Consider the following 11,116-nt stretch of genomic DNA (forward strand, 5'->3'; position numbering starts at 1 on the left):
GAACTTTATGGAGTTATAAAATAACCTAATCAATAGAATCAGTCAAAGGTAAACACATACATAAACAGTTAATCCCCAGAGATTCTGCTAGGCCAGGAATCGGTAAACTCTAGTTCTCTGGCCATATCTGGCTTATTGTTTTTATAAATAAAGTTTTACTGGAACACAGCCACAGTTTGTGCTGTGCATAGCTGCTTTTGCACGACAGTGACAGAGTTTAGTAGTTGTTACAGGGATCATATGGCCCACAAAACCTAAAATATTTGCTATCTGACATGTTACAGAAAAAATGTGCTGATCCCTGCACCAGATAGTGCACAGCACTCCACTGAACAGACTCTCAGTAATCTCTTTTGCCCATTTCCAGAATTTGGATGAATGTTCTTTAAAACCCTACGGATACTGAAATGTAGTGAAATTCGCAATGTCACAGCATACAAATCAAATTACAAAAATATATTGTATCTCTGCATAGTAGCATAAAATAGTTGGAAAATAAGTATTAGGGACAAAGGAAGTTAAGTGTGGCTATAAAGGGGTGGCATAAAGGGGACTTGTAGTCATGTGTGGGGGCCCAGCTGTCAGGGCCTCTCAGTTAGGAAATGCTTACAGGCTTTGGAGACTGGCCTGCCCCTCCCCCTTTGGTGGGACAGAGGGGAAGAGCAACTTGTCGATGTAAGTTTCATGTCAGTTTCATGTCAGTTTCTTGTAAGTTACTTCTTAGTGTGCATGTGCATTGGCACCATGCCACTATTGTTTGTGTGGGAGTATAACAACCCCCGTCTCCATTTTGTGAGCTCTCACTTTGTGCTCTGCCTTGGTTGAATAAAGAGCTGCTGCTGCCTTTATGGCACATATTCCACATGCTTTCTTTCGCTTAGGCATCTTACCACTGAAACAGTCCCTTGCTTGAAACACTCAGACCCGACATCATGGAACAGTTCTATACTTGATTGTACCTGTATCATACCAGAAGGTGTCAGTGAGGGGTTGTAAGGCTATAGCCGCCCAGGTGGGGGGCTGCCCTCAGCAAGACCCATCTGTGTACCAAGCATCCGCCAGTACTGGAGGCTTGCCTTCCTCAAAAGGGCTAGGAGTCTCACCCATTTTCACGGTGTCCTTTGTTTGAAACTAAGTGATGGGCCCCAAAAGAGCGTGTAGCTCCTAGGTCAACGGGCTGCTAGAGAACTGGGCCCAGTGCTCTACATATGGTTCCCCACTTTGTTAACATTGGCATTTGTGCCACGCCGGTCAGTGGTCGTGTTGCCCAAGACCAGAGCCAGCCTTCCACTGGGTAAGTCATTTGCACCGTGACCGGGTGCGGACCCGTGATGCTTTTGCAGGCCGACAGGGTGGCGTACACCACAGCTATTTGTTTCTCCAACAAGGAGTACCATTCTTCGGCCCCCTTCCAGAGCTGGGATCAAAACCCCTTGGGGGTTTTCCGTGTGCCCTGTTTCTGCCACAGACCCCAACTGAACCCTCAATCCTCTACCTGGACTGTTAGGAGGAATGGTAGGGCTGGGTCAATTACTCTCAGGGCCTGGGCCTGTGCTACCGTGCATTTTGTCACCCCAAACGCTTGCTCGGCTTCCAGGGACCAATCCCAGGGCTCTCTTTTGTGGACCAACTGGTTCAAGGGTCAAATGAGCAGGGCCAAATGCAGTATGAAGGTTCGCCAGAACCCCAGTAGCCCTAGGTAGGTTTGTAACTGCCTTACGATTTCCGGTCGCGGGTATGCTTGAATCTTATCTATGACCACCTCGGGGATTACTTTTGCCTTACCTGACCAAATAACTCCCAAGAACTTGACAGAGTAGCCAGGGCCCTGGACCTTGTCCTCATTGACGGCCCACCTCCAACCTGTTAGGGTGTCCCAGGAACTGCAGGCAGCCATTTCTAAATCTGCAAGAGAATCAGAAGTTAACATTATGTCATCTATATAGTGAAACAAGCACACGGTCAGGGGCTTGGTCCAGGTGGCTAAGTCCTGTGCTACCAGCCCGTGGCATAGCATTAAGCTGTGTAGATAGCCTTGTGGCAACAACTGGAGGTCCATTGTCTGCCTTCCCAGGTGAAAGAAAACTGTTCTTTGTTGGCCATGTCGATGGTAATGGAGAAAAAGGCGTTGGCCAAGTCCACTATGTAGTGGAACTGTCCTAACTCTTGGGAGAGGTGGTCCATCAACTCCATGATGTTTGGCACAGCGGCATGCACTGGGGGGTGGGAGGGTTACTTTGTTTAGTTCCCAGTAACCCACGGCATTCTCCAAGAACCATCAGGTTTCCACACCAGCCAGACTGGGGAGTTGAAGGGGCTGTGGGTAGACCATATGACACCTGCCTCTTCTAGCTTCAGGATGGTACGCCCAACATAAAAAAGGCACATGGAGCCGGCATGAGGACGAACCAGCAGCTTTATTCAGCAACAGCTATCTGATATAATGGATTAAGGGAGGGGTGCTCTTAGGCAGGGAAAGCAGTCAGCGCACGCTCCCTCCTGCAAGTGCAAGTCATGCTTACATAAGGGCTTATGTAACCAGAGCCTGGCACCCGCGCAGCAAGCTCTGGGGTCATATCCCAAACACCATCCTGCACAAGCTTGGACATGCCCGGGCCTCGTGTCCCAAACACCAGCCTGCACAAGCCTGGACATGCCCGGGCCCCATCAGCCTGGTATTCCAGCTGCCTTCTGTCTCACTCAGGTACAATCTCTTCTGGGTTTCACAGCCAGAAGTTGTGGGGACTTCTCTTCCTGGCACTAGAACCCGGGGCTGGGGAGACCAGTGTAGGGCTGGGACCCCTCGTTCCTCAGGAAGGACTCCACAGCCAAGATACTCCTGATTTTTAACTGCTACATGTGGGTGTGGGACCAGGCTGTTGCACATCTCTGCCTCTCTTACCTATAGAAGTCTCTTCTTCTGTATATCCTTAGTTATATAACTTCTGTTCAGCTAGAGTTCAGATAATTCTCAATGATGGTTGTTCTGTAGTTTAGTTGTAATTTTGAGGTCATCATGGGTGGAGATGAGCACAACATTTACCTACTTTGCCATCTTGACCAGAAGCTCTGGTTAATATTATGCTATAGCTATACAATAAGATACTATTGGGGGGAAATGGGTGAAGTTTACACAAGAGCATGCATTTGTTTGAAACTTTCTGTAAATCTGTATTTGAAAAAAAATATATATATATATATATATATATACCCACAAAAAGCATATTGTTCACAAAAAGAATTGTTCTTCAAGAATGTTCATAGCAGGACCAGCTGAGTGGCTCAGTTGACTAAGAGCTGGCTTGGGACACCAGAGGGCCCCGGTTCGGATCCCACATATGAGGGCCAGTGACACTACCCTCCACAGCTAAGATGCTGAACAACAGCTCAACCTGGAGCTGGGCTGCTGTGAGTCGCCGGCGACGGCGTAGGCTGCAGCCCCTGTGGCAGTGGGCTGCCATGGGCTACTGTGTGTAGCCAGCAGCCAGCATGAGTGGCCAGCAGCCACAGTGAGCGGCCGTCCAGAAGCCGGTGACTGATCTGCCTCGCCTGGGAAGAGCGCAATGATGGTGCCAACTTGGGCCAGGGAAGCAACGTCCTCCACAACTAGACTGAAGAACAAAATGACAGCAACTTATCTGTTCCCATCCCCCAATTCACCAATAAAAATCTTTAAGAAAAAAAAAAAGAATGTTCATAGCAGCTTCATTAACAGTAACTAAAAATTGGAAAGAACCTAAATATCCATCATCAGAAGAATAAAGGGATTATGGGATATTCATATAGTGGAATACTGCTCAGCAATAAGAAGAAATGAACATCAATGAATCTCATAGATATTATGTTGGGGGAAAATCTGAACACAAACATGTACATACTATGTGATTCATATATAGTTCTGTAACAGGTAAAAATACAGTAAAAAATATATGGCTGCCTCTAGGTGAAGTCAGGTGGTATTGACTGGGAAGAGTACCTAAGGAAATTCACTGGGAAATAATTCTGTATCTTTTCAATGGGGTGGGTTAAAAAGGTATAAATTTTACATGTGTGTGAACACACACACCAAAATAACTATGTATTAGATTACAGTTAGTAAGTTTGCACTGCTCAGTTGTATATTTCCAGACTTGAGCCAATGAGTAGATATGTTGATCATAATGGGAAACAGTTTTTTGACAGCATAAAACAGTTGGAAAATAAATATTATGGACAGGAGAGTATGTGTGGCCATAAAGGGGTAACACAGAGATACAAATAGGCAATGGGGGCATATTAGAATATTTGTGGTTTGGAGGTGCTAGTACATGTATATCTTTTACCTATATAGGCCTGGAAGCAATTCTGCACCAATAGCAATGAGTACAATTAGAGCCGAAATCTTCATTTATAAATACCATTTTCTATTTAAATGATGAGGACTCCTTTGAGAATGGCTGATTATGGCATGGAGGCACAGAAAGTACAAGATGAGCCTGGAATAGCTCATTGTTCTAGAAAGTAAAGAAGTACCCAGGGAGTGATAGAAACATATCAAAATGACACAGGAGCTAGCTGGAAGCATTTTCCACTTGCCAAAGCTGGATTGATTTGAAAATCAAAACTAGTAATGAGGTTGCTGGTTTTTAACCCATTGAATAAAACATGAATCTCTGAATCAATATGGATAAATATCAGTCAATTAATTAATAAATGAGTGAGAAAGTAAAGGTCTTATTATTACAATAGAATGCCAACTAATTAGAAGTAATGATCAAGCGAGAAATCATCAATAGATGCTAAAAATAATTGGGAAAAAGTTTGATGAGGAACAGGATATTTGCAAAATTTGAACATATCTCTCCACAAATTGTTCATTAATTTTAAATGAAAAAGCAGTACATTTACAGTGGAGAAACTTGGCATTTATTACCTTTCCTAAGTGGTGACTATTAGTATCATCAACGACTGGGCATTTCAACATCATGTATGAGGTGTGATCAAAACATATGGTGAATGCTTAAATGAAAAAAAACTATTACAGTAAAAGATACATTGCCATTAATACCCCTCAAGATACTCTCCCTCGCTTCGAACACACTTATCCCATCGTTTTTGCCACTTTCTGAAGCAAGTCCTGCAAGTCCTCTTTTGTGTCTTTAGTTGCACTGTCGGCTGCCTCGATGTCCTGAATCATTTTGACTTTGGGGAAGTGTCAGACGTCGCACGATGCCAGATCTGGTGAATAAGGTGGATGAGGACGTGCCATAATATTTTTTTTAAGAGAAAAACACTTGAGTTTAATGAACTTCCTTCCATGTGGCTTCAAGCTACCAGAACACAGGCCCCCTCCAACACCCTTAATCTTCTCCTCAGCTCTTCTGCTGAAAAATTTGGCCTTCACGATGACAGGCTGCTTTGGGAGCTTTCCCTTCCCCAGAACTTTGTAGTAGCCCGATCGCACCACATCAATGATAGGGGCAGCTCCAGTCTTGTTTTTGGCAGCATTTACCCGTGTCTGCTCACTGATCAAGGTCCACAGTTTATCAAGGTTGACAGTTGGGCAGAAGCTCTGGTTCCTTTTTAAGTGGTAATGCCTCATACCAACTTTCCCAAAGTAACCTGGTGATATTTGTCAAAGTTGATCCTGTGGTGATGTAGGCCACCAGCATTACCTCGGCCTCCTGGGTGCTTCCGGTGCTTGCCGATGCTTCTGTGGCCGTGGCTCACGTGGCCCCTAAGTTTCCGGGTCTTAGTCTGGATGGCATGTCGACAGCCGAGATGAAAAAGCCATAATATTTTTATTTGACAGAAATTTTTGTACTAGAAGTGATGTGTGGCATGGAGCTTTGGCATGATGGAGAATGAAACCATTTGCCCATTTCATGTTAATGCATTGTTTGTGATCCATGATTTACCACACACTTTAAAACACACCTTCTATCAACCATAGGTCACACCTGACTGACTGCACTGAACAAGTTGAAACTTGTCACACACTGTTACTAAGGTTCAGCGCACCACTTCCCATATTGAAGATCCCTGCCTTTCCATTGGATGTCACTTGGCAGCAGCATTCACCATATTTTGTAATCACAAAGGCTCCATGTCACACATTGCTTCTGGTATGGCAATTTCTGTTAAATAAAAACATTGCAGTGTGTCATCATCCACCTTATTTATTCATGGATGTGGCACCTTGCAACTTCTGACTCTTCCCCAAAGTCAAAATGACCATGAAAGGTAAATGTTTTGAATTGATTCAGGTCATCGAGGCAGCCACAACAGTGCAAATAAAGACACTCACAAAAGAGGACTTCCAGAACTGCTTTAGAAAGTGGCAAGAATGATGGGATAAGTGTGTTTGAAGCAAGGGGGAATATTTTGAGGGGAATGAATGGCAATGTGCCTTTTACTGTAGTAATATTTTTTATTTAAACATTCACCATATTTTGTGATCACACCTTGTACCTCCTGATACAATGCACTGAGAAGGATATTTCACCATTGTAGCATTCCTGACAAAGTGCATAACTAAAGTATATTCATGAAGACACATCTGACACACCCAAATTTAGGAACATTCTATAAAATAATTGTCTCATCCTCTTAAAAAATGTCAAGGTCAAGAAAGGAAAATAAATGCTGTGGGACTGTTCCCGGATAAAGGATACATGACAAGTAAATATAACGTTTGGCCTTGGTTAGATCCTGGACTAGGAAAAATAGATATAAATGTTTAAATGTGTTAATTGCCCGTGGACTGAGACAATTGACAGAATATGTTATAGTTACGTAAGAGAATGTTTGTGCTTTTAAGGAAAACATATTGGAATAATTAGGGACAAAGTGGTATAATGTATTCACAATGACTCCAACTTTCAGCTAAAAAATTATGAGTAAATAAATAAATGTGTGCGTGTGTGTGTGTGTGTGTGTGTGTGTGTGTGTGTGTGTAAGATTCTTAGTTTACCATCCATGGGTTTGTCGTGTTGCTGACACTAGAGGATTTCACTCAGTTTTCCAAATCTTGTTAATTACTTTAGCTAAAATGTATGAAACATTATTTTGTATCATGTCATTGCTTTCATAAGAAAGCACATTGCCATATTTGCATTTCAGCAGAGTACTTGTATTTAAATTTTCATTTAAAACATCTCATGTTTGTTTTCCCCATTTGTCACATGAACCTCATCAATACTGCATAGCATAGAACATTGCACATAACCCATTTTTTTTCATAACGTTTACCTTTACAGATGAGTGACAAGCATAACCCCTTCAAATCATACACAAGTGACTGGTAGCCCACCTGTATCTGTTGTCTACCAACTGTTTAGTTGTCAGGGGTCTAACAGCAAGTCTGACAGCCCGAATAGACCCAGTGTTAATGAAAAGGAACACCTGGGCAGAGCGGCTTCGCAGACTCTTGCCCCATCAGTTGAAGCAGCTGTGATCTACAGCCTGCCAAGAAAAGGTCAAGAAGGGCAAGCAAGCTTCCCAGAGAGAAAAAAAATAAAAATAGGGTACAACTTATGCCTCTCTAAGTAAGCTGGTTCCACTAGATATGAGAGAATGACCGTAAAAAGACCCAAGAGATGTCTCTGGATATCAGGTTTAAAAAGAAATGCAACACTCTGAAGAATGAAATATAGTTTTGAGTAGAGGAGATCCTACCTCCGTGTAGCTAGGACATCAATATAATACTTGCGGTGTACCACATTCCAAGGTTTTATAGAATTATCGCTGTTCTGCATTAGCTGTGTCTAGATAACCAGCTGTGAGTTTGCTTGGTGGCTGATAGCTAATACTCAAAATTCTGCATGATGGGTATGTCTGGGATGACATCTATTATTTGGAAATTTGGTAGAAAACTGAGTGTGCAGCAGTGTGAGATGATTTAGATATGGATGTTAAATTGAAATGAAATGGATGGTAAGATATTCATTTTGTAAAACTACATATATGTACACTGAAAAAAGACTGGAAGGCAATACAGCCAGATGTGAGCAATCATTATGTCTGGGTGATGAGACATGTTAATTTTGCCTTACTCCTTTTCAGGTTTTCCAAGTTATCACTTATAAAATGTATGACCAATTATTATTTTTATAATTTCAAGAGATGACTTAGTTTTGCTTAATGAAAAGAGGAACTGAAAATGTAGACATTTCTCTCCTGCTAAATTAGGGGCAATGCCTTTGCCAGTGGAGTATGCTCTGAGACCAGCAGCAACGTCATCACCTGGGATGTTAGACATGCATCCAAGACCTACTGAATCAGATTCTGCAATTTTACAAGATTCCCAGGTGATGTCTGTGCAGAAAAAAATTGGAGAAGCATTGAGGGAGTGCATTAGTCTCATTAGCCTTAGCAAAGGGAATCACCCTTGCTAAGTATGTTAAATTCCTGTATCAGATATTGCATTCAGACAGATTCTACTGAAAGTCGAAGTTTTACATTGGGCCATTTGACTTAATTTAAATGTTACTTATTCATAGAGATACATAGGTAAAGGAAATTCAAGAGTCTATAGTAGAGAAAGTTTATTGAGGGAAAATGAGACCAGATGCAGATTACTAGCCATTCACTTTTCTTTCTCACTAACATCACTTTGGATTGCAGTGGTCCAGCACCTGGAAATAAAGTTTGCTGGCAGCCAAAAGTAATGGTGAACTTATGTAAATGGCAGGAATTCCCACAGTGCCTGCTCTTCTACAATTTCTTAGGAAGTAGCTGCACAAAAGTTTGGATTGTAATTATTACAGCTGGTGGCTTTTCTAATGCTGCAGCCATTCAAGAATCATTTGTAATTGCTTCTGGACTTATTATCAAAGTGTGAAGCACAGCAAGTCCAGACTCCTGTTTTTTTTCATGACGCATGCTTCTATTCTTTCTCTCTTTGTGCTCTTTTATAAGCTGCTATCAAATGGAACATGTTTCATTGTTATCCAAAATATTTTATTTGGTAAACACTTCAGAATCTAACTAGGTGACACATATGTTATTTTAAGGAGCCCAGTATACAAATGAAATCAATATTTGCATAGGTTGTTATAAAAGAAGGTGTAATGGGACTTCTGACTTTAGCAGATATTTGCTTATTCCACTTGTCTCCATTCCCCATTCTGTGTGTGAGTGTGTTTGTGTGTGTGACTAATGGGAGAAACAGAAGGAAAGCAGCACCATGTGTAGCCTAATAACATTGTCGCTCCAATTTAATGTGCATGTAAAGCACCTTGTTAAGGTACAGATTCCGAATATTTCCTTAGCAAGGTCAGAATGGAAAGAACCCAGGACACAAAGCAAAACAGAACCAACCAACCAATAAACTTAGCTCAACTAATTGCTCTTGAGTAAGTTACTTCAATTGTATGATTACTTCAACACTTGGATTTCATCATCTGTAAGGTGGGGCTAAAATGTAAAATGAAGATTCAGAAAACAAAATAAGGTTTGCAAAGTACCTAACATATAGGAGAAACTCAATGAACAGTAGTCATTGTATTATTGCCGTTAGATTGATGGCCTGGCATGTACAATAGATTGAAGGAAAAGAGGTGTCAAGGGAAACAGCAAACATATGTCACGATGGGAAATCTCAAGTTTGCTTATGTCTGGCCCTTTTCAGCTCCTTTAACTGCAACAATTGCCCCCTGGGCTATGAACTGACAGAGAAGAAAAATGGGACACTAATATTTCCTCATTCCCATTTTTCAGAACCACTTGCCTGGATTAAATTGCTACCAGTTTTTGATATCACTTTTGTTCTTCTCTTAGCAGTGGATAGTAGCACCTAACCTTTCGGACATCCTAACCTTCTTATTTACATAGTTATAACCTCACCTTTTTTTTTTATATGTAAGAACTGGAATTCTCCCTCCAGCTAAGTTACCTTAAGCTTCCTTGAAGTTCAGTTTCAATGCTCCAGTTTTAACTCAAACTAATCCTGTGAAGGTCCTTGGGTTTGCACCAGCACTTAGAGAAAGAACCAGATTGTTTCAAATCTGCCAATGAAAACAGTGGAATGAATTTTAACAGATTTATTAGTCAAATACTTCAGCCTCTGGTCACATATGTAGATCCTCACACAAAATCCCCTGTACGTACATAAAATCAGTCCCTCATGCACCCTCTGATTATATTAAACTAGAATGACATACTCAGCAGACAGGAAGGCTTAGAGAGGGAATTTCAGCCTTGCATGTTGGCGGTTTGTTTCCTAGGAGTTTCATTTCCTTGAGTGTATTTTATATAATACAGGGTTAGTTCACAGGTACCCCTCACACATTGAGGTGTTCAGAGTTAAAACTGTACTTGTTTCGTAGTCAAGATTGAATGTCTTATTTCTATATTTAAGTTTTGACATCTCATCCTTCAGTGGATGGTTCTGAAATCTCATCAGCTGGGTATTCATTAGGTCCACAATGAATAGAGTTATTTTTCTTAGCTCTTTTTGAACTTATTTCTGTTAAGTTGTGTTAAAACTTTTCTTCCACTCGTCCGATTTTCTGGCAAACTCTAAGTCACATTTTTTTCATTTTCCATAGTTACACATATAACTCATTCAGTTTCTCTGATTGGTTTACTGGCATAAAGTTATCATTCAATGTATGATTCACTTAAAATTTGTTGACTTAATCACTATTGTAAACATCACTAATATTATCAATACTACTGCCTTATGCAGTAGTATAATTGCTACTGCCTTATGGCGAATCATGAACGCTGTTGTCAATATACTGCTGTTGTTAATAATAATGCATGTTATCTCATGGTGTAAAATATTCAAAATGTATAGATTTTAATCATGTTGTTAATGTAGTTACTTTTTTCTAAAATTTGTCTCAAATATGAACACTTTTATTCCAGTATAGATCTTATGGTCTATTTTGTTTAAATAATGAGCATCAACTATGTTTCAGATCCAGAGCTAGACACCAAGGATATATAGCGATATGAGAGTCTAGGCCAGGGGTCGGCAAATGTTTGAGATGGAAGAGCCGCCAGAGGTCGGCAAACTGCGGCTCGCGAGCCACATGTGGCTCTTTGGGTACGTACATGTGGTTCTGAAGTAAAATTGAAAATGGAAATAAAACTATCAGAGTTTCATTTATAAAATTTTTAAAGGATATTC

General features: G+C 41.1%; 1 pseudogene; it reads right to left on the reverse strand.

Moving 5' to 3' along the window:
• Nucleotides 1-5,252: 5,252 nt before the first annotated feature.
• Nucleotides 5,253-11,116, reverse strand: part of LOC109381949 (60S ribosomal protein L27a-like) — a 12,979-nt pseudogene continuing 7,115 nt past the window's right edge.

The sequence above is a fragment of the Hipposideros armiger genome, unplaced genomic scaffold, assembly GCF_001890085.2.
Source record: "Hipposideros armiger isolate ML-2016 unplaced genomic scaffold, ASM189008v1 scaffold_56, whole genome shotgun sequence".
Taxonomy (NCBI): Eukaryota; Metazoa; Chordata; class Mammalia; order Chiroptera; family Hipposideridae; genus Hipposideros; species Hipposideros armiger.